This window comes from Solea senegalensis, linkage group LG11 (assembly GCF_019176455.1).
Source record: "Solea senegalensis isolate Sse05_10M linkage group LG11, IFAPA_SoseM_1, whole genome shotgun sequence".
Taxonomy (NCBI): domain Eukaryota; kingdom Metazoa; phylum Chordata; class Actinopteri; order Pleuronectiformes; family Soleidae; genus Solea; species Solea senegalensis.
This window is the reverse complement of record NC_058031.1, coordinates 19849505-19872389: the sequence shown is the minus strand read 5'-3', so window position 1 is coordinate 19872389 and position 22885 is coordinate 19849505. Positions and strand designations below refer to the sequence as shown.

General features: G+C 40.3%; 1 protein-coding gene across 1 annotated transcript in view; it reads left to right on the top strand.

Annotated features, from left to right (window-relative positions):
* The window catches only part of LOC122776650 (V-set and transmembrane domain-containing protein 2-like protein), a 43225-nt gene that overhangs the window by 858 nt on the left and 19482 nt on the right, over window positions 1–22885 (top strand). The window lies entirely within an intron of this gene.

The window sequence follows — 22885 nt, the reverse complement described above, 5'->3', positions numbered from 1 at the left end:
ATGCTCTGTCCTCTGGCATCGATGAGGCATTTTTAACCCAGAGAACTACTGCTTGTTGGTTATTTTCTCCGTAGACCCCAGAGATGATTGTAAGTCCATATTCACACCAGCACGTCTGGTATCGACATCCATGCTGTGTTCAAAGACACTTTCCTCCTTACTCTGATGCTGGGTTTGAGCTTCAGCAGGTCTTCTCCATGTGTGGAGTTGCGGATCATGTGATTTATGATTAGATATTTGCATTATTGAACAGGTGGAACTAATATAGTGGTTGCGGAATAACAATATAATACATCCATGATACCATAAAACAATACAATTATAACATAAAGGATGACTTGTTCGTTCATTTATTCAGCTGGAACTGAGGTGACCTCAGATAATAGATGGAAGTTAATATTCCTCTTTTAATGATGTAGATTAAGTCTATATCTATATATCCAGTATAACAACCTTCCCTCTAGTTCCAGTCTGCCTCCTCCTCTCACCAGGAGCTTCCATCCAGTGTTTACACTGGGTTACATCATATCATGTTAACACCACACAGTGTCGTGGCTCTCTTTGTTTTTGTCCCAGCAACTTTGACTGCGACTGTCCGTCTCTACAGGTGTCTCACGCTGCCAGCTCGTGTCGGCACCACTGAGTTTTGCGTGGGCAGCACACGGAAAAAAGGGAGATTGAGCGAAAGTGACGGGAAGCTGGTCCGAATGCTTCGGTGCCCTTGAGGCAATGACTCTTCTTCTTCCCGTAGATGTGTTATCAGCTCCACCCACTCTTGTAAATGTGCTCCATCATCAGTCACGGCAAACCCATGCCCTCTCACAACACACGGTCAGTCACCGTGTGCAGGGATTTACGTCCGAATGTATGCCTACATGCTACTGCTTACGTCACATCTTCAAGCATGATGTCATCGCACATTAGGCTGCCACTCTCGCTCATTGAGATGCTGCTGTACCCGGATAAAATTGTCATGTGTGTCATACTGTAGGGCTCTCACAGTGACTCTCACAAAATGTCAGAACAACGTTATGATGAAATTCTGCCTGGCTGCAGGAATTTTTAACGACCCGAAAATTGTTGACAGGCTCTGAAAAATGTCAACTCTTTATGATTCTGTCTCACGACAATGAGTTTGTACCAAATTAGATCACAAATGCATTATGGGTGGATATTGTGCGGCTCTATTATCTCTGCAGCCACAGATGATGAGCTGAAACTTAAAGAGGAGAGCGTCGTCCAGAGGAAGCAGAACAAGGAGTAGTCTGACATTTTGGGAAAAGACGAGAGGATCAGTATCACACTGTTATCCACATCAAGTCGCTGGTTAGTGTGGAAACACAGGGAGAGAGTTGTGCTGAAAGAGCATCAAGATTTCCATTGCAATTTCCATTTTCATGTTGCATATCTATATCACCGTCAGTCCACTTCAGTCCTAGCTTTCTGTGGGTGGTTTGTGCGTCTAGGTCAGAGCAGCAGAGAACGTACGGTGCCGAGTGTTTGGGATCAGGTTTGGATATTCTCACAGCACGGCCGTCCATGTTGGTTTAGCAGAGTGCGTCCTGGTCTGAAAGCAGAGCAGGATTATCCTTGTGTTTACCACCCATTAGATTAGATCAGGTGTCTTCATGTGCTGATGTCGTGTTAAAGAAAATATTTATGAAGGTTTTGATATGTGAGTAATATCCCATGGCAGGCTAGAGATGATTCAGAAGAACAGCGAGTGTGTGAATGAATGTGAGTGTGTGCAGAACTTGTTTTTGTTTCATCCAAAGTTTACAGCTTTATATTTTGAGGCTTCTGCAGACACACGTACATGAATGGATTCATTTCTAAATGAAATGCTAATGTAGGTGAGTGTGATATTTAGTAAACTGTCCTGTTTGTACTTCAACACATAAGAAAGCAACATTTCATTCCCTTTAAAAGACTATTTTGATGATCAATTAATCAGTTTGAGTGTTTGTTTTCATACTAAAAAACAACTTCTCTGGCTTTTCAGCTTCTTCAGGGTGAATATTTTCTGGTTTCTTTGTTCCATATCACAAAGGAAATCATTAAAACTGAATCGTTTAGGTTTGTGGACAAAACAAGAACAGAGATCTACATTTTTCAACATTTTCTAACATTTTATGGACCGAACAACTAATGGATTACTCGAGAAAATAGGACAGATTTGTTGATTATAAAAAGAGTCGTTACTTGCAGCCCTCGTGCAAATGAAAATCAAAATTGAATAACGAGCAGTCATTAAAAGAAGATTCAAAAACTAGACTGTTCATAGATATGAGGTGAATTCACAGCGTGAGCTACATCACAGTGTGAGTCATATCAAAGGAAAAAGCCTTCATTTGCTTCGCTGAGAAGTCTTCTGTGTTGAGTGGATGACTGCAACTTAAAGCCTCTCTACCCGAGTACTGTCTTATTCACATCACCATCACCTTTTATGACCTCACATTTTTTTAACTTTGATCACAGCTCCTCTGCGTAGTTTCTGTTGAAGAACATCAAGGAAAGTATTACTGGTTTTAATTATGCGCTCTATTCGTTTTCGAGAGCTGGAGATCTCTGTGGATAACTCCGGGTAAAACCCTCCTGAATGATGAACTGTGAAGGAATCAACCTAAAATAAAATAAATCAAATAAAACCAAAATGAGTTATTCAAAAATGATAATGTGTTTAGAAAGAAATGAAATGAAATGAAATTTAATCGTACGCTAGGCAATAATTCAATAACAGTATGCTGTGATATCATTTTCTTCAACATCAATATGACTAAGGCTCATATCATGATGACACAGCATATAATCCACAGGTGTGTCTCCTTGTTTGTTGTTTCCCGTCTATGAAGACGTTTAAAACCACAATTAACCTCTTCTGAGATTTTTTTCCTCAACAATTATTGATATGACTTGAAACTATTACACAGCGTACATGAAATGTAAATGAAATCATCAAAATGGAAATGGAATTAAAACAATTATATAAGTAAATAGAAAGAGAATGCAGCGTCCCCATCCCCTCCTAAACCTGAAGTTCCTCAGTGGCTACTATTTTCATCCAGCTGGACATAGTATGCTCTTGTGTAACACCCTAAATATACTGAATCCTGAATATTCATCCTCCTTCTCCTCCAGTCACGCTCATCCACCTGGTCACAAGACAAGGTAAAAAAGAAAAGAAAAACTGGCACAAGAGAAAACTGGACAAATGAAAATCTTTAGCCAAATTTCATCTCACCGCTGGTCCTTATCTGCCCAGACGTTTTTTTTAGTCATTGATGCTTTTCAATTAGCTCCTAATTAGAATGTGGTTATCCAGCGAGAAGATTGTTCCAGCTAATCAATTGTCTTAATGAATTAGAAAAGGGCCAAATGAGCTGTTGAGACAATACGATGCTAAAACCTTCAAAGGAAAAGGAATTGAAATAAGATAAAGAGAACAATACTTGTACAGGACATTTTATGGCAACCCTTCCTTTTTTATGGTGACCCCATCTTTCTATTTCATTCGTTTATCAATTTAAAGATATCATTTGTGACATTTCTGCATTGGTTATATATTTTTTGTGTACTTACATGAACCAAAAAACACTCAAATACCAAGACTTTATTTATCTTGAAGATGTAGCTTCAGTCTGAAGCTACACATCCATCCAATGGTCCTGCAAGTATTTCACAATAAAAGCTTTGCTGAAAAAAAATATGAAATGTTAGACAGAAATGTTACCCTTATTTTGAAAAGGGTACAGGATGTGGTGTGTGTGTGTGACTCATGCAGCAGATGAGTGAAGCTGAGATTCAGCAGCTGAAGTGAGGTTTCAAATCACACTCTTCAGGATTGAGGCGGAGTCAGTCTGTTACTGATAATGATGATTCTATTCTATTATTTGGCATTTATTGAATATCTACAGGTATTTTGACTCGACTAACAAAAGTCATCCAAGCCTGAAAGCTTTCACTCTGAATCGGTCTTTTCTCTTCATCCTGTCGTGACCTTCGTCACCAGAGAAACCAGCCTGTAGTGGCTCCTACCATTTGATTGAATTTGAACCAGTTTGTGTCCAATTGAGCAGGTGAATCATTTTCCACTCACCGAAGACAGAATCCTGAACGTCTGCCTCACAGTCCATGAAAGGCTTCAGGGTCATCTACACTGTGACAGCATTTGAGGAGAACATACTAGATGGATGCATGAGAATAAAGGCAGATTTTGCACAGATGCAGTTGCAGCCTGTGATGGATAAGCGTCCTCTTATCCGGTCCAAGACCGTTTTGTACTTTTGAGTAAGTCGTTAATTGGGTGAATGTGGGCGGGACTTTGACGTAAAGGCAAACTGGCGCTCTGAGGTAGTGTCACGTACCACACTATTGTTAGACTATTAAAAATTCAACAGTGTCCAATGCGGCGTCACTGGCAAAGTGTCAGCAGCAGCTTGTGGGGTTTACTTGTGTCTTCTGCAGAATCAGACACCAAATGTTCCCGTCTGCTCCTCGCCTCCCACTCACTCTCTGTCATACCATAACTGATTTGCGGAGAATACATATAAATATAGAGCATTCATGGGTTCAGCTAATGTGGGTCACTTTCAGTATTTATGCTTAGCTAAGCTAATCAGCTGCTGGCTGTAGCTTAGTGTATTTGTTTGTACTCAACCCCCAAATTTACCGATTTTTCAGATCGTCTTTGGTTGACTACACCAGTAGCGATGGGACGATACCACTCTCTCTTTCTCAATACCAATATCATATAAGTCGAGTATCTACCGATATTAGACCGACCACCAGTCATTTTAGACCATTTACGTGAACGTATGAAGCTGTTAACACCTTTTGTGCTGAGTCATTTCAAAGACAGTTCTCCAACTGTGTAACAAGTATTGTTCTCCCAGAAAAGAAGAAATAAACATTACTTTTAAAAAGTGGCAGCTGATAGTGCTTTAAATTAGATGTTGTTTGGTACAATGCTGCTGAGTGTGGCTGAATAAGTAATTAGTAAGAGAAGAGAAAATTAATCAACCAGGCTCTCTGTCTTTTCTGAATTATAAATAGTATTTTGTAAATAATTCATTAAATAATACAATCAATGTTCTTATCATTATAATAGGACAATGTATTATTATGTGTTTAACAAACATTACTATGATACATTTCAATTTGCTCTTTCCAAAATGTCCGCAATGCTTTTACAAACAGACACGCACAACCACACAAACTCTGTGTGTGTGTGTGTGTCTCGTCCATTGTCAGTATCTCTGTTGCTCAGACGGAGCCATAAAAGTGGAAGAAGCAAAGTGTCAGAATAATCAGGAAGGATGGGTGAGGAAGCAGAGGAGAGAAGGACAGACTGACAGTTTTAAAGCTTGTTGGCACTCAGCAGTAGGTAGAGCCAATGTGTTTAGGTCCTGACCTCAGTATATAGTCGTCACTGAGGAGACAAGTGCTGCAGGGCAGCCCGGGATAAACTACAGAGAAGGGAGGAATTATTATTGTAGCTGCACATTCGCTCTGTTCCGTACACTGCTTGGTTGTCTCAGGATTTAAAAATCAATCTTCCACGTCTCCTGGCTATGTCTACATATTCCTTAAGGAGAAAAGTGTGTGTTTGCATTAATAGAAGCCGAAAGAAGAAGTCAACTGCTGTGTCTCCACAGAGGGAAAACAAGGTGTAATTTTGTGATGCAAATAAGCCAATGGCTGTTGATATCTGGTTATGTTTGGTTGCTGCTTCAATTCATTGTTGCAGTAATATTTGCTTCTTGTAGTAAGTGAAGGAATTTTGTGGTTTCCTCATCGGGCCTCGCCAGCGGTGTCACGATCTCTATTGTAAATCAAATATCGAAACGACGTCACGATCTCGACCTGATCTCGATTCTGTCCTGATTTGGAGCAAAACTATGTGTATAGCTATAACGCTAAAGACGTGTTTGTGGCATCAGACTGATCTACAGTTCGGCATTGTTCGGCTCGATTCTTGTGTCGGACATCTCTTCCTTTGACGACTGATCTTGCTTGGAAAACTCACCAAAGCAGGTACTAAAAAAAAGTACCAGGTATTATGCCACTGGAAATGCAACTTTACGTGGAAACATGCCATATGTGGCCCTGTGATGACCATGGGCCTCATGTGGATCGATGGATGAATTCATCTGGCTGGTTTTGCGTCATCTGATTGGCTCTACTTATAAGCCGTTAACCAGCATCCAACTATTAGAAATTCATGTTTTTGTCTCACTACAAATCAAGTCCATATGTTTATTAGCTGGTGCCACTAATGCTCCATTTGGGTGAAGAAGACAACGCAATAAGCTGACACAATTAAAAAAAACACCAGGCAAGCAGTTTAAGACTCGTGTTTAAGACTCCTCAGTGCATCAGAGGCTTCAGTGAGAATCAACACACCTAATTAAAGTGTTTTTATTTCACTTTTTTACATCTGTTTTAATTGATACTCAACATTTCCTCCTCAGCCTGGTGTGAAAACTTTTTAATAATGTTTTTTTTTCTTTTCTTTTTTTTCCCGAGCAGTGCCACCCACAACTTTTTATTTATGTCAAGAATTGCACATAGAGAATGGGCAACTTATTCACCGGTATAACAGCTCAGCAGCACTACCATATGTGTATATGTAAATGTATAATAACTTTCCTCAAAGATAGCGGAACAATGCCGAGAATTGACAGACTGTGCTTGGGCTTTTTATCACTGACCGTTGTTCTGTGGGAGAGAAAGTCATTTGAGTGGAGACACACGATTCAACCAGCCGATTTATCATTCCAACCTGCAAAGAAACATGACAGCCGTTCAGGTGTTGTACTCAGTGCTTGACAATGTGGACTGGATGTCCTTCATCATTCTCGCTTCCTTCTTCCTTCCTTCTCTTCCTCCCCTCCTTCGCCCACTTCCCTCGATGTTTTGTGTCTAATAAACTCCGAGTCCTCTCCCTTCCCTCCTCGATGAAAGCACTCTCTTCAAAATGGGCACAAACAAGCAGCGGGGTCAGCCGGCAGTCAAGGACTCTCACGCTGTCTTTCTCTATAAGTTCCTTCTGCCGAGCTCATCCTTTGCTCATTTTGTGTGTGTGTGTGTGTGCGCGTGTACGTGAGTAGGGAGGGACATACTTTGGAGGAGAAATGATTGCAGGCAGCTTTGAGTGGAGTGATTCAGAGCTGCACTTTCTCTGAGGTGTCTCTCCAAGACTGAAACTCTCCTCAGGGACGCATTGTCAAACCTGTGTGTGTGTGTGTGTGTGTGTGGGGCTCTGTGGACTTTATGTGAGGGATGATAAAGGCAGGTTTGAGAGTTAGGATCCAAACCTTCACTCTCTGTATTCTGTTTCTAAGTCTGAGTTAGGGCTGGGTAGTAAGAGTTATACCGGTATATTTTTGAAAGCGATATGTAGTTGGGACAATATCGCCATACCGGTATATTATGTAGTATTTTTGTGTTGCCTCGCGAACGCTATTTAATAAAGCAGACCGCTTCTCTCTGAGCCTAGTTCAGCTCCTCAATCACACCCTTACGTACTACGTAGTGTTCTCCCACCCACACTACGCATCACAACAGACATTTGAACGAAAACGTGGTGGACACGGTGCAGGTGGGGAGTGAGCAGTTGGTGGCTAAGAAAAAGAATAATGGTGTAAATAAAATGTGTACTTTTACTCCAATACAGTTTTCTTAACCATCTTTGTTACTCGTTAATACAAAATAAAAGTTGAGCTGGTGACGTAATGCCTGTTTGTTGTTGCTAGTTTTTAGCAGCACCAGCTGTTAGCCGCTCAGCTCTTAGCCACAGATTTCGGCTCCAAGTGGACTTAAAACACATGAGTGGCTCGTTGTTTACCGTGTCCGACACTGAGGCTCTGGTCTCCTGTCTCCGGGTTTCTGTTGTACACTCCGGACGCCAGCTCTCAGCTGTCAGCTGAGCGGCCAACCAGTAAGCTAGTGAGCTAACCCGTTTTGTTCAAAATATCGTTATAATATCGCATATCGCCATTCGAACAAAAGATTTGGTCCGTATCACCCAGCCCTAGTCTGAGTGTCTCACTCTCTCTCTCTGTGTTCACAGAAGATGGGGGGGTGGGGGTATAGTATTCCCTCTATTGTACTCAGCATGATGATGTTGGGGTGAAGTGCTTGGCTGTGAAGACTTGTGTGTGTGAGTGCGTTGCTTATCTTCCATTAGACACATTACTGCCAACGCTGCCACCACCAACATGGAGAGACACAAACACACACATTCCAGACCCTCAGATTTCAAGACACACGTTTCTCCTGGGGAGGCACTTGGCAGGATTCATCTGTTGGCAAACTCACTGAGGGAGGAAAGAGGGGGAGGAGAGAGACAGGCGAATAGAGGAACGTGATGTATCCACGGTCCAGGATCAGCCGTTTGCAGCCTGGAAGAGCTCCTCAGCCTCCAAATGGCTGCCACATAATTTAGTGAAGCACCAGTGTTCCCCAAAGAGTCTCTCTGATTTGTGTTACACTGCATTTAAAGCTCAACGACTGTACCTTTTGGTCACATGTCGGTTTGACATTGGTTATTCCTTTTGCTGTCCACTGTTTCATTACAGTTCTGAGAATATAGAACTATATCACATATCATGATTCTCTGTGTGGCTCTGACATCGCGCCGTGCCCCATCGTCCTACGGACATTCACAGAGATATGAATGAATCATTAAAAAAAAAAAAAGAAGAAGAAGAGTGACTCACTAACAGCATATTTGTTTTGCTCCAATTTAAAAGAACCAAGGACACAGCAAAAAAAAAGCAGCTTTTAGTGCTTTTTAATCACATTTAATGGAGCATGCAATGCAAGGCTGCCTCGTCAGCTGTGAATTTATAAATCAAGTTCTGCTGAGACCTGTGAAAGAAAATAATCATCAGGTCCAGTGCGCACATGCTAAAACACACATATCATAGGCTGCCTCATAATATACAGATTGCTCACACATTCTGGCTGAATGCCCTTGGCCGAGCGCCACAACAACTAATAATTACCCAGAAAACTCATTAAAAAATGGATTACTGTCATTCTAATATTGGTGCAGTTTGTTTGCCGAAAACCGACACGGGAAAATATACTTGTACAATTACAGATATATCCTTCTGTGTAGGCAAGTACAGTATGTTCATGCACCAACAACGTATTGAAGTGAAGTAACGTAGTGAAGATGTTGTATCCTCTCCATGTTTGTGATTATGAACAGAACAACCAATATAGGTGAGGAGCTCAAGAACTGCCATTCAGAATTATTATACTATTCACATATGGATTCCAAATGAAATCTATCACCATTGTTACTGCATAAGAGTAAATGTGGGATTAACAGGTGAAGTTATGTAACTGACTAGAGGTCAGATATGGGTTTTTCTATAGATCTTTAAAATTAAGGGCAGCAGGTAGATGAAATATGATGTTGAAAGTTTTTGACCAGCACGTTTGACTGGTATTAAAAATACCTTTAAGTGTAAAAAAGTTGGATGTCGAGGTTTGGGAAACATCAAACAACGCAAGGATTTGTTAAAATAAGACAGATTAATCAAATTATGAAAATGATCTTTAGTTGTAGCTCTATTTTGAAGAACGATGTGTGATCGTGGCCCGTTGCTGCCTCACTATATGGTATTCATTAGCTTCAGTTTCAACTCATTGGTCATGTGTTACTCTTCAGTATTTTGAACAGCCGCCCTCTCTCCTAACCCACTGGTACTTCACCATGGCAACTGTCTCTTGTGAACCTCCTCCCCTCTTATTTATGCTATGATGCTGAGGTCTTGTGTGAGTCCCTTGGAAGCAACTCATCACATAATCAGCAGGCGGCATCCCATAATTTCAAGCAAATGGGGGAGAGCTGACTTTGAAGATTGCTTTAATGTGTTGGCTCCTCACACAGCCTTTGCGTGTGTGTCTGACGTTGAAGCAAACATTTTTCTTTTTGGGTATTTTCTGATGCAGTGTTCGAAGGACAGCGAGGAAAAGGCTGCAGAGTAATTCTGTCAATATAGTACTTTTAACCCTGTCCACTGAGCCTAGTTGACTGCCAATTGATAAGCATAAGCATCATGCAGCTCAGAGACAGGACATACTGTACAAATACTGACGATTATGGTAATAAAATAAAGGACAAACAATGTAGGTGCAACCACTTATGATCTCCTCATGTATGTTATGATTTAATAGAGTTTTTTCACCTCCCCCTTCTCTTTCAAGTGTGTTGGAGAAACTATGTAGCCTTCATTATGCATCAAAACTCAAAAGATTGTCTATAGATAGTTTGTCTGTTGTGGGCTATTGTTAAAAAATGTGGTCCAAAATGGCCGAAAAACAGCAATTCAAACTCTCATCTCACTCATCTTTATCTTCCACATGAGGGTCACGGGGGGCGCTGGTGCCAATCCCGGCTGACATAGGGTAAAATGCAGGGTTCCATCCACTGTGGGAGGAAACCCACGCGCACACACAGGGGAGAACATGCAAACTCCATGCGAGGAAGAAAGGGCCCTTGTTCCGACCGGGTCTTCTTGCATGCAAAGGCAAGAGTGCTAAGGGAGGGAGGGTTACCATCATAACAAATGTTTTCATATGAATTGAGACACAAGCGTCTGATGAGGCCGCAGATGACCTCATCAAAGGTCACGCTCCAGCCACATGTGAGCCACAGTCTTTCAAACTTTACACTCATTAACCACGCCTGGATTGCTGCTGAATTCACCGAGTGCCAACTAAAAACAAAGGAATGCCATTTTAGTCGCACACTCACACTCACACTCAGTTATTTCATCTCTGTAATGACCAGGCCAAAATGTGGAGAGCCTCAGTATGTACACTGTTCCACACAATGACTCTGCATACAGTGGTTGGTTCTGCAGTTGACCAAACTTGAGCCAAATGAACTGGCATACACGTGTGTGTATTTGTACAAAGTGTGTTTCTGGGTTTATACACTATGCACACAAATACACAAAGACTGTTTTTGAATTGGAAACATTCTCATTGACTCCTTCAGCTGTTTGTCAGCGATCCTCGTATTCTGTCTTTCATGTCAAACTAATAGGCTCTCGGGCATCTCTGGGGCTCTGCGTGGTATTTACAAAGCGCTGCTTAGTTGGACCTGTGGGCATTGTAGAATGAAACATGTAAATACACACATTCGACACACAAGCACGCATACTAATACCCATAAGAGTTTGGTGTGGTAGAATGGCATAATAGAATGTTTTTTTTTTCCTGTTTACTTTGCCCTGGTGGTTGGCAGCTTGGTCGTAATGACAGCTGCAGACCAGGTAGACACTGAATTCTGCTGGTTTGTATTTGTTTGATTTGAATTTGAGTTGTATTAGCTAGTGTATATTTAACTTAATTGTTAATTAGTTAATCCAGTGGCTCCCAAACTGGGTGCATGTAGAGTCATAACAGGGGCAGCGCTGTGAGGCCAATGATGCCTAGAAATGAGGGATTTTCTGCAATGGAAACGTTTGGGAACCACTGAGTTAATCCATCACTGTTTTTTCTGATTTAAGTAATAAATCTGGGGTAGTCTGTTAAAGTTTGGGTCCAAAGAGAGAGCGAACATCCTCAAGCTGAGGTTTGGAGCTTCATAATGTCAAACAAGTGTTCATATTTAAATATGTGTAGTAGTAGTTGTAGTAATTTGAGAAAAGAAAACAAAAAAACACTGATTTAATTTGCAATCTGCAAAAAGGGTACAATTTATTTAATCCCACCCCTTCTCCATAAAGTTTTAGCAGCTGTTATTTATTTCCCTCTTTCTCTTACGTGACTGTTCTGGTTTCTATATATTGGTGTTACATCAGTACCTGTGTAGTCAACAAGAAGTGTTTGTGTTTGTGGCAGATGAATGAAGCAGGCTGCAGTGTTAACATATGAAAACAGTCTAAACTGATACAGCCAATGTGATTCTGTGACACAGATAAGCATGTATTTCATGTCCTCACTTCAGTAAATGCTTGATCTGCAGTATTTTCCCCCAAAGTCGCATTATGTTCCAGTTATTTTTAGTTGCACAGCAATCATCAGCTGTTGTTAAATGTGTGGCATTGACAGACTCTCCTCTCTCTGAGTAAGCATCCCTGACTTACTCCATGTGTGAACACAGCATGTGGGACATTACACACGGTTAAAAGATGCATTAACCCTTTAACACCTAGGTCTCAAAATGTCCATCTGGACTTTCTCCTTGCTTATTCTAACCATAAAAGGGCCAGAAAATGTCCTGTGAGTAAGTGCTTTTGCCCATTTTTCCAGAATAACTTTCAATATCAGGCATTTATTTACAGTTTACTGCATGTTAAAATAGTGTATTAACAATTTAAAATGAAGAATTATTTAGAAAAAAACACTGTAGTAGCACATACACCAGAGTTTGTGTGTTAAATTTCAACAGCATAAAACCCTTTGAAAATAGATTTTATCTATCTTAATGTCCAAAAATATATATACAGTGTTTTTCCAACTCTCTCCACTCTGGTGACAAAGACGCTGATTTGCCGGCCTCCTGCAACAGCATGAGTGATGCAACTTTCAGAAACAGTTGGAATTTTTCCAATAGTACAAACCGTTGCGTAATTACGGTAATGTAGAGTGTATTTGTCCAAACGTGTCATCTGCGATACGCTGGGTTAAGGTTAAAGTCGGTTCTAGATTAATAGCAATAAAGTGTCAATGTTGGTAACCCATCTTAACTCTTAATAGAGCTCCAGACATGTCATAGGGGAGACATGTTGAGGCCGCTCTTGGTTAAACTTTCATCAGGAGTAGATTTGTGTCTGATCATGTCTCAGAAGACCAGTTAGGCCAGAGAGGATGAGCTCAGTACTAGAGCTACACAACCTTAAAACAGGACATGTTATCAGTGATGAGAACATGCTGCATATCCAACTGAATGCTACTAGAGGGATTCTTTAACCACCAGTGCTCAAGCTATAACTCCAGTCAGGGGATTAGTCATGAGACTATGTTGCATATCAAATCACCTTTTGACTTGGATGCTTTCCCCAGATGTGCATTTACACTCTCAGGGTTGCTGTCTTTGCTTAATTTCACTGCAGGTTGAATGCACTGCCTTCTTCCCATGCTTTCAGTAATGTGACGTGACTTCTGGAACTCATAATAGTGTCGGAGCAAACCAATATATGATATTTATATTCCTTTTTTATTATTGCACACAAGTGTAACAACAAGGAATGAAAAACAGTATATATATAATATGCATATAATATTAGGGGGAAAGACATGTACAAGAAATAAATAAACAGAAGGGCTTGTTTGGTGGTCCTCCAATGTAAAACTTAATTAAAACACTAAATTAATTCAATGTATTTAAAAAAAAAATATATATAAATACATAAAAAAGCTGAATAACAACATAAACTACATAAACTAAAGTGACGTTAAAGTGTCCAAATATTAAAATTATGTTGAGACCACAAGAGCAGGCATTACACTGAATTGCTTAATTGATTAAAACAATATAATGGCCAACTTCTTCAATTATTAAATAAGTGGAATTTCTTATAAGAGAAGCTAAAGTATTTACAACAGATCGAATTTTAAACATTTATGAGCTAAAAAAAAAAAGCATACGCTTCTTCTTCATCATAGGCCTCAGAATCTTGGTTTGTCGGTGTCGTTTACATGTAGTAACCCTCACAGTTTCCTATTTAGCTGGTAGCTAATTGTTAGCATGTTGAGCGCCATTCCGTGTCTTCCATGCACTTGTTGTGTGTTGTTCAATGTGTGTTGTGTGTTGTTCAATTGTTCAATTCTTTAAGATGACTGCTTTCTTTTCCTACTGTGTTGACTTCTTCCATTATTTCCGGGTCAAAGTCAACTTCCCTGAGTGTGATGCTTTACATGTATTTTCTAATGTCATAAAAACATACTGACTGAACAGTGAAGAACCGAGGTCAGATAAAATCATGTTTGCTAGAGTGACAGCACAGTAAGTAAGTAAGTAAGTTGCTTTAAAAGCTGTTTTTAGGCTCCTGAAGAAAACCATTATGTTTCACATTATATCCATTGCTGGGACATAGAAGAATAAATCATTTTTCTGATGTAAACTGGTTTGCTGGAGATCAATCCAAAAAAAAGTTTCCCTGTCTGATGGAACAGAGCAGCCTGTTCCAAATGAGATTTTGTTCTGCATAAAAGCAGTAGTATGTGCTATTAGGAGAATTACCAACATTATTGCAGCTTATCTGACCATTTCCCGAGCCTGAGATACTTGATAATCTCTCTACAGGTGTTCACTTCCACTAAGTGGACAAGATCAAAACCAGGTTTATTGGAAACTTCAAACTCACACACAGACGAGGCCTGTGAAACCCACGAGGATGAATACTTAAATTCTGATTACATGCTTTGGTGCGTGTTCCATTAGATTTAGATTAGATCTGAAAATGTAATTCTTTCTTGTAGATGAAATGTTATTGTACTTGTAACAGCGAGCCCCTGATAAGCTTTGATGTCTCGCTGTTGTCCTGAGCTGAGCGATATGTCAAGCTCATTAGCTCGTCTAAATTGTAGTTTCAGAAAGACAAACAGCCACGCCGCAAATGAAATCTCCTCCAGATGAAGCTTAGCGCTCCCCGCTGCAAATAGATTACAACCAAGGAGTTGTATTCCCAACGTCGGCTCTGATTAGCGCTACGAAGAAGCGGTCCGTTTCTGTTTTTAGAGACGATCGTTCCACTGTAATAGCTCGCGTCCCTCTGAGGAGGCTTGATGTGACGTGTCCCTATTTGATGTGACACTGTATTCTTTTTTTAATTCTGTTGTGACAAAGTCGTGCTCTCTTTCTATTTTTTCTGGTCTTTTTGGTTTGTGTTTCACCCTCCTCTCACCCTGCCTTGTTCACTCATCCATGTCCCTCTCTTAACACGTGTTAATGGGGCAGAAATGTCACTCATGTGGCAACTGATGAGAACATGACAGGATCCAGCACTGATGCAGGCAGGGCACGCACACTTACCTTTCACAGGAAAAAGACTTTTCTTTTTCCCCTCTGATTACTTCACTGTGATTTAGGCTATTTTAAAATTCTCAACAAGTTTTGGAAAGTAGGCCAGGTGTCTGCTTTCGCCCCCTCAGCTTCTTGTGCTACCGCCTGGAGTCCTGAGATGTATTAGCGCAAAGTCGTTGTCTTCTGTTCACTCACGGAGGTACTGTATATCACAACCAGACACAAAAGACGTGTAACAGAGGACTCGCATGTTTATGTCACTTCGATGGTGGGAGTGTTCCCACGGGTCTGTGGAATCCTTGAAAGTTTATGAAAATCAACCAAACATGAGTCATTAAAAGTGGTTGAAGTTTGTTCAAAAAACAATTATGCTGTGCATTCAGCACATTTGGTCCTTGAATTTGAGGTAATTGCTCTTGGGAAGTCCTTGAATTTGATGTGGGGACCCTGTGCATGATGCTTGAAGGTTCATAGTGAGAGTGGCAAGAATGTTGCTAAAGTGATGGTGATGTCTGTGTATTGTTTGAGCTAAATGCCTTAACATGATTTGATTGGCTGACAATTGCACTGCTACTCTAAACACTGACCACTTGTCAAACTGTTCGGTGATACTTCCATTCAAAGCGAATGAGGGTTTCAGTTGATGCCTCCATCCCATGCAGTACGTGTGAGTTGGCTGTTTTATGGAGTCAGTTATTAAACAACCAACTCACAGTAGTCGTATTACTTTGTATTTGTATTGTTTACCTGTCAGAATTCCTGCTGGGACATTTTTACTATGGATGTAAAACCCTGTCTCATAGTTCATCCTCACCAAAAGCCTTTTGCAGTGGTTGGGCATCTGATAAAACTTCAAACTCATAAATCGAAGGTCTTTCAGACACAACAAAGACCTTGCTTCTTCTTAGTACTGGTCACTGGTAAAACACGACTGTATGATCCAGGATGATTTGGGTAAGATTCATTAGTGAAGGTGTGGAGGTGGCTGCTTGTCTGTTCAATGAAAATGGAGATTTTACAGTTCTAGGGAATTAAAACAGGCTGGTGAATCTGAAGTGACCCAGTTTTGATCTGTCTGATATGCTGCTCTTTTATCTTAGATATAGTAGTGTATTTTTTTATTTCTAATATTTTGCGTTTATTTGCTTCACATAAAAAAGTAATAATCCTTATTAAAATCAGATTCATCTGTTTGGTTATAGGATATTTAATTCATTTTCTTTCCACAAAGCTGAATCACTCTGCAAATATGTCACTCTGGCTTCTCTCGTATCTAGGCAACGCAGTAACATTTACAATACAGATAATAACATTATTTGATTTAGTCTTTGTTTTTTGTATTGAAGAAATGTTTTGAGGAGAGTCAGAAAATGATCTTCAGTTGCTGCTTATACTGTATACCACCCATTTCAGAACCATGGACAGCACCGTTTGTCATTATACATAATATTTTTTACAAATAAACCTGAGTGTTTTATTGCTTGTCATAATAGCACAGGTTATGAATCACATTACATGCTGTGTGGGTTGGTTCCCTTTTAACCTCATGTATTAAAACGGTTTAAATTGTGGAAAAATGTTTGTCGAAGCGATGCTTTGCTGCACTTTATTATCAGACTTAACAATGTGTTGTAGTAGCTTAAGTTGAGCACTTTTCCCTTTTTATTTGTCTTAAATCTATTATTTTGGCTTCATGAGTGAACCAGAGCTCACCAGAGCTAGAGCTCACTTCATGGCTGCTTGCAGCTACAGTTTTTCTTTTTTTAAATGTCTCACTCCAAAACACAAATGGCAAGGAGAGCAAAGACAAGGCCGAAGGGGTTTTGGCATTTAGAGGACTAATTTAAAGCTAGTTTATAATGAGCTCATACACGTAATATAATGCAGAGCTGTGTGTCTTAGTCTGAACTCTTGTTTGGATTAAATCAGTAATGAGTTGAAGTTAAAGATCCAGTAGCTCTCTGCCTCACAGAAACAGCAGCGGTATGGGCTGCATTCATTTTCTCTTATGTAAAGAAATAACCTCAAATAAATTACAATTCAAAAACAAATAAAACTGCAGTGCAAGTAAATGAATCCCTTTCTGAGTTTCAGAAACTAAAATAAGTCTGAAGTTATCTGAAAGTCTTTTGACAGCTTCAGACCACAGACGTCTTTTATAATTCTCCACCATACTGGAACAGGGAAACCTTATTTATTTATAATTCTTTTTATGGTTTCACAAAGGCAGGAATATTTTTGATATCCCGTAGGTCAAAAAAAACACCATTTTGTATCCAAGTCTCTGGAAAAAGGGTTTATTTGTCTAAGCCCATGACCATTTGTTGTCTTTCTTCGTTTCAGTTATGCAGATTCCTGGTTAGTTTGGGCTACAACATAAAAATTACCCAACTTCCATTTGATTTATAAAGTTGCTGGGCCAAATCACTAGTTTGAGGTCAGTTTGGCCGCCAGTTGAGTAAATTAGTTGATTGTTAGTTTTGTTTTTCTTTGGCGTGAACATGGTGTCATTGACAGTCAAGCCCAAACCCTCTCAGAATATGGTTACTGAAGAACAACAACATACTGTAGCACTGGCTAAAATAAAGTTGTGGCTTAATACAAACATTGACCTCCTTTTGGAACATTTACTGACTAATGGCCTCTCTGTCTCTCTACATCACTAGACGAAAAGCTGTGTTGTTACTGCCCATGTGTTATTAAGACATAAATCGTTTAATATTAAATGAGCAATAGTAGCACGTCCAGCTGATTTACGTGTTAATATTGGCCTCATCTCTTTCTGTAAACACTGACACAGACCTGTGAGTTGTGGGCTCTCAGGTGAGTGGAGAGAAGTGAAAGGAATGTTAAATGACTTATACACATAGTTTAAACTTCTTTTTCAGGGTTAAAAAAATGATTATGATGACTTCTTTTTGTACTCTCCAAAAATAGGCGTCTAACATTAGCATTACATTTTAATTACATTCAATTCAGAAAATCTAAACATCTGCTACTACTACTATTACTAATAATAATAATAATAGTAATTGTGATGATCATGTATTGTGAAACAAATGACACCAGACTGACTTATTTTGCCAGACTGACATGACATGAAAAGTACTAGCAGGGACTAGCTTTTGGCATATTTCCACCGGCCCTACTCGCCTTACCTCGACCTCGGCACGGCACGGCACGGTGGTGGAAATATGCCATTTGTTGCCTCACAGCAAACAGGTCACCGATTTGAATCCTGCTTCAACCAACAGCCTTTCCGGATGATGGAACAATTTATAATGATTGTAAAGTGAGATTGAATGGATGTTCCGTGTCTGTATGTCAGCTGGGATCGTCTCCAGTCCCCACGACACTCAGACAACGAGTGAGTGACAGGAAAAGTCCAAACCAAAGATAAACCCTGTTACCTTTTCTGCCTCCATCTTGTACAGAGCAAAGTCTCCCCTGATGCTCTGCCTCTGTGTGTTTGATTACATTCATTCTGTGATGAAGCTAAGCGCCAGTCTGTATCATAATCTCAGTCATTCATCAATGTCAGCCTTAATAGAGGCAGAGAGGAAGAGGAGTGTAAGCGGGGCCTTTTGGTAAACCTCCTGTGGCTACTTATACATCTGGTGTGTGAGTGTGTGAGTGAGTTAAAATCTAACCTCCTCTGACTATATGCTTCCTCTCAAGAAGCCCATTTAGTGTTATGTGTGTGCAGGGACGTGTACTTCACTATAGATTGGGGTTGGGAATAAAGTGTGAGGGTGTTTTCTTCTTCTGTGGAAAAGGTGTGGTGTGGTGTGTGTATGTGCATCCAACAAGCCAGTTCACTCGTTTATCTCTACTGTCAGCTCGTCCTATGAGAGTCACGCTCACAAGGCAGTAACCTGCTGGGAGAAGGAAGGGGTGGCGGCGGGGGCGAGGGGAGGAAGAGCAGGAAGGGAAGGAGGAGGTGAGATTTTGTTGGTGGAAGGGAATTTCATAGCTCCCTGCCAGATAGGAAGGCTCAGTTCCAGCTGTCCTGTCTACCAACAACACACAAACACATGCACATTGCACACACACACACACACACTCTGTTGTTGCTGTGTGCCTCCAGCGACGGACACAAAGCCTTTCTCAGCACTGGGTTTTAACAGTGTGAAGATAATTGGAGACTCTTTTGGCTCCCTGCAAACGGCTCCATAACTAGCAGCGTTGCGCTTTCAGTCAAGCCAAAACACAGCATCAATCCCCCTCCACGTCTGAGGAAAAGAAAGATGTCCATGAGCTAACATTTTCCATCCATAAGTGTCTCCTGTAGACAGACTCAGTGTATGGCCCGACTCATCTTTCGTTTAAGTTTGGTTTAATCAATCAATCTCTTTTTCCACTTTCTTTGCCAGTTGTAGGGCTTTAAAAAGGCAGCTAGGTCATTAACATTACTAAATAAATATATATTGTTTCCTTGTGAGGGATTATTATAATAATAAATGATGTTGTACTTGCATTTTACTACATTCAGACTAACTGCAACTAAAAATGTTGCATGGAGTGATATACACACAGTGCATTAGTCCATTTTATCCTGCTGAATGTTTGCAGGTATTCCCACATGACCTCGTGTCAGCTGCAGTAAGTATGTAAGACACACTGTATGTAACCTGTGAGGCAAAAGTAAGAAAGTGCTTGCTGCAGCACTTGCTGCTGCATCGTTAAGTTCATCGCTCCGAGTGTGTGGCGTTTGTTCACTCTTTAAATGCTACGATGACTTCATTTTGCATTTAAATTATTTCATTTTCAGTAGTTTATTCATACATTTTTTAGGAGTAAAATGATGTGGAACAAAGTATGGTTTCTAAAGGAATGTCCTGCCAAATGTCAAATCAAATCACACTTCTCACATAGTTCTCAAAGTCTTGTTTTTGTTTTGTTTTTGTACTTCAGTTAAAGGAAACAAAAGCTTCAAGGTGACTTTTCTGATTCGTTTTCTGCATTTCACTGTGGGAGTCGTGCAGCAATGGTCATAATCATTAATAAATGGAGCACAACGCACAATGGGATCTTCATGTTTCAGGATCCTCATATAAGCCATTATCTGCCGTTATCTATTTATTCAGAGATTCTGACACTTTTGTGGAAGCAGTTCAGCTCATCTCAACTTATTGACAGAATGTTGCATTTTATTCTGAAGATAAAATGCTGTTTTCTTGGTCATTTTTGTGAAGCAGACTGAATTGCTCATTGCTAATTTCTTTACAATTAAACCTGCCTTCCTTCTACGTGTAGTCAGACCCTGCTGGATAAGCTTGCCTTTAGCAGTAAAGCTTGGTTGCCGGGTTTTCGCCTGTGCAGCTGTCGATTCCTATCTGTCTGCTGGTGTCGTTGGTGGAGAGGATACTCCGGGGTGCATTAGAGAGGGTAGGGAGATTAGATGCTGAGTGCTGATATCTGTCGTTCCTCTCTACCGCTGCTGCCTGGCCCAGGAGAATGGACTGGTGGAGGCAGCTTTTAAAGAGGCAGAGGAAGAAAGATGCTCACTGTTATGCTTTCTGCCAGCCTGTTCCTTTCATTCTTTTTTTTTTTTTTCCTCCCGACTTCATTGTCCCTGCTTCTGCTTTCTCTTCAGAAACGAGTCCTCTCCTCCATGGCTGATCTGCTGTGGAAAATGCAGCAACAGATGAGCTGTAAGCAGTGTTTGATGACTAAAATGGACTGATTTGATAGCAGCTTTGTCTGAATATTTGGTCAGCCAGGTGAGCGTTCGCTGGATGTTTCCTGTCAGCTGCTGTTCTCCATGCAGTTGGTGATTTTGTGCACAAACGGGTTCCTTTTGATTCTCATACAAAGCACAAAATGTGTGTGGAAAGTTATCCACATTAGGATCCTTGGACATTTTTGCATTATTATTATTATTGTTATTATTCTACATTAGGAAGGACCTTCCAGGGAAGCTCAAGCCCTGACGTGTGTCCCAAAGCCAACTGTGTTCGTATGATTTTATAGTGGAAACCTTAATATGTTTAGGTCCTGAGAACCACATACCTATCACCAGCGCATGCACAGATGAAGCAGACACTAGTGTGTCAAGTTAAAACCAGGTGACAGCGCTGTCAGCAGCCTCACAGGAGAGACACTTGGATTTGATAACTGAGCCATGACCAGAACAGCAGCATGTCTGTAAGATGAAAATGGAATGAACAGTTCTCCATGGCTGAAATGATCCATCTTCTTGGGTTTTACCTCACCTTGTTGTTATATTGTTAAAAGCATGCATCTGTTGTGTGCACAGCTGCTATGAATTCACCTCAGGGATGCTTTTGTTTCTCTGAGTGAGTTACACCTTCACTTTCATTGACTGGTTGTTTGCTGAGGTGCTTTAATTGCTGTGTGCTAGCGCGCTGTCATTTTGGAAACAATAAAGTTGAGCCATTGTGGAGAAGCAGTCATGTCAGGAGATAATACTGCAGCGTGCATAATGAAGCAGCAGAGACACTGTGGGCTTAAAGCAACTCAACATGCAGGTCATGCACACTGATCGGCCATAATGTTAACACCAATGACAGGCGAAGTGAATAATTGATTGTCTTGTTACACTGGCCCCTGTCAAGTGGGCGGATACATCGAGCCGCTGGTGAACAGTCAATTCTTAAAGTTGAAGTGTTGAAACTAGGAAAACTGGGTGAGTATAAGGATCTGAGGGACTCAAACTGTGAAGTCTACGTTATAGAGCGTTTCTTACATGACTTATGGCCCTTTTTGCACCAGCGTGGCACGCCTCGCCTCAGCACGGTGCAGTTATTTTGTATTCCCATTAGCATTACAGGCTAAGCCTGGTGTGTGTGGAGCTGTGTATGTGTGGTATGTGCGGTTTCCTCCCGCTGTCCAAAAACATGTAGAGGTAAATTGGTTGTTCGTCTCTGTGTGTTGTCCCACACCTCTCAGCCGATCACGACCCTCATGGAGGACAAAGCGGTAGAAAATGAATTATGAATTATATTTATACAAATTTTGCATTGTGCTTTTTAAACATAGCATTTCAACATGAAGATATGTACCAACAAATATTTTAGATTACATTTTTTTTTACAACTTTGTGATTTGTAAGTATCAAAAATGGTCCAAGCAAGGACAACTCTTTGATATTTAGGCTATTAAAAGTCACCTTGGGCCAAGTTAATAGTAATGATATCTAAAGTGAGAGGACCAAAGTTAATTTCTGACCTTGGGAACAGTGGAAAGTGACACTTTTAAAAATAAGAATGAGCCCATCGGTCGTCGATACACAGCTTTACAATGACAGCAAAGGAGGAAGTCAAGTGATGGAGTGTCTGGATCAACAAAGTCCACAAAAACGAGGAGGATAGTGTGGATGGAACTCACAGGAATCAAAAATAGCAAGTTGATTAACGGTATTGTACCCTATCGTACCTGTGGGTCATATCTGAGTATACAGGAGGTGAAAAAATAGACAATATAACTGAAAGGTTCACAAAAATGTAATTTTTGTGAAGCATTTACTTGAGATCACGTTGTAATATATTAAAGCTGGGTTTAGTTTCACAGAGAACATTTAATCACAATTTTATTAATATCGCAACATGGTGGCGCAATATTTCTTAAAGCCCAAATGTGTGTCAAATTACCATTTTAGATCAAATATTGACCTATACACATCATATTCTACAGAAAACGCCTTTGTTTCTCACAGATCTTCACAACACTTTAAACATGTTACTCAATTGAAAATGATAATAATCATGTAAAAATGACCATTTTCTCTCATATCGGGAATCAAATCACAGTTGCAATTTTTGTTCTGAAAACATCGCAATAAGACAATTATATAAAATGGTTCAGCCCTACATTACAGAAGCTTAGAGTTCAACTAAACAAATGGCAAAATGTCCGACCCCCACTGACTGT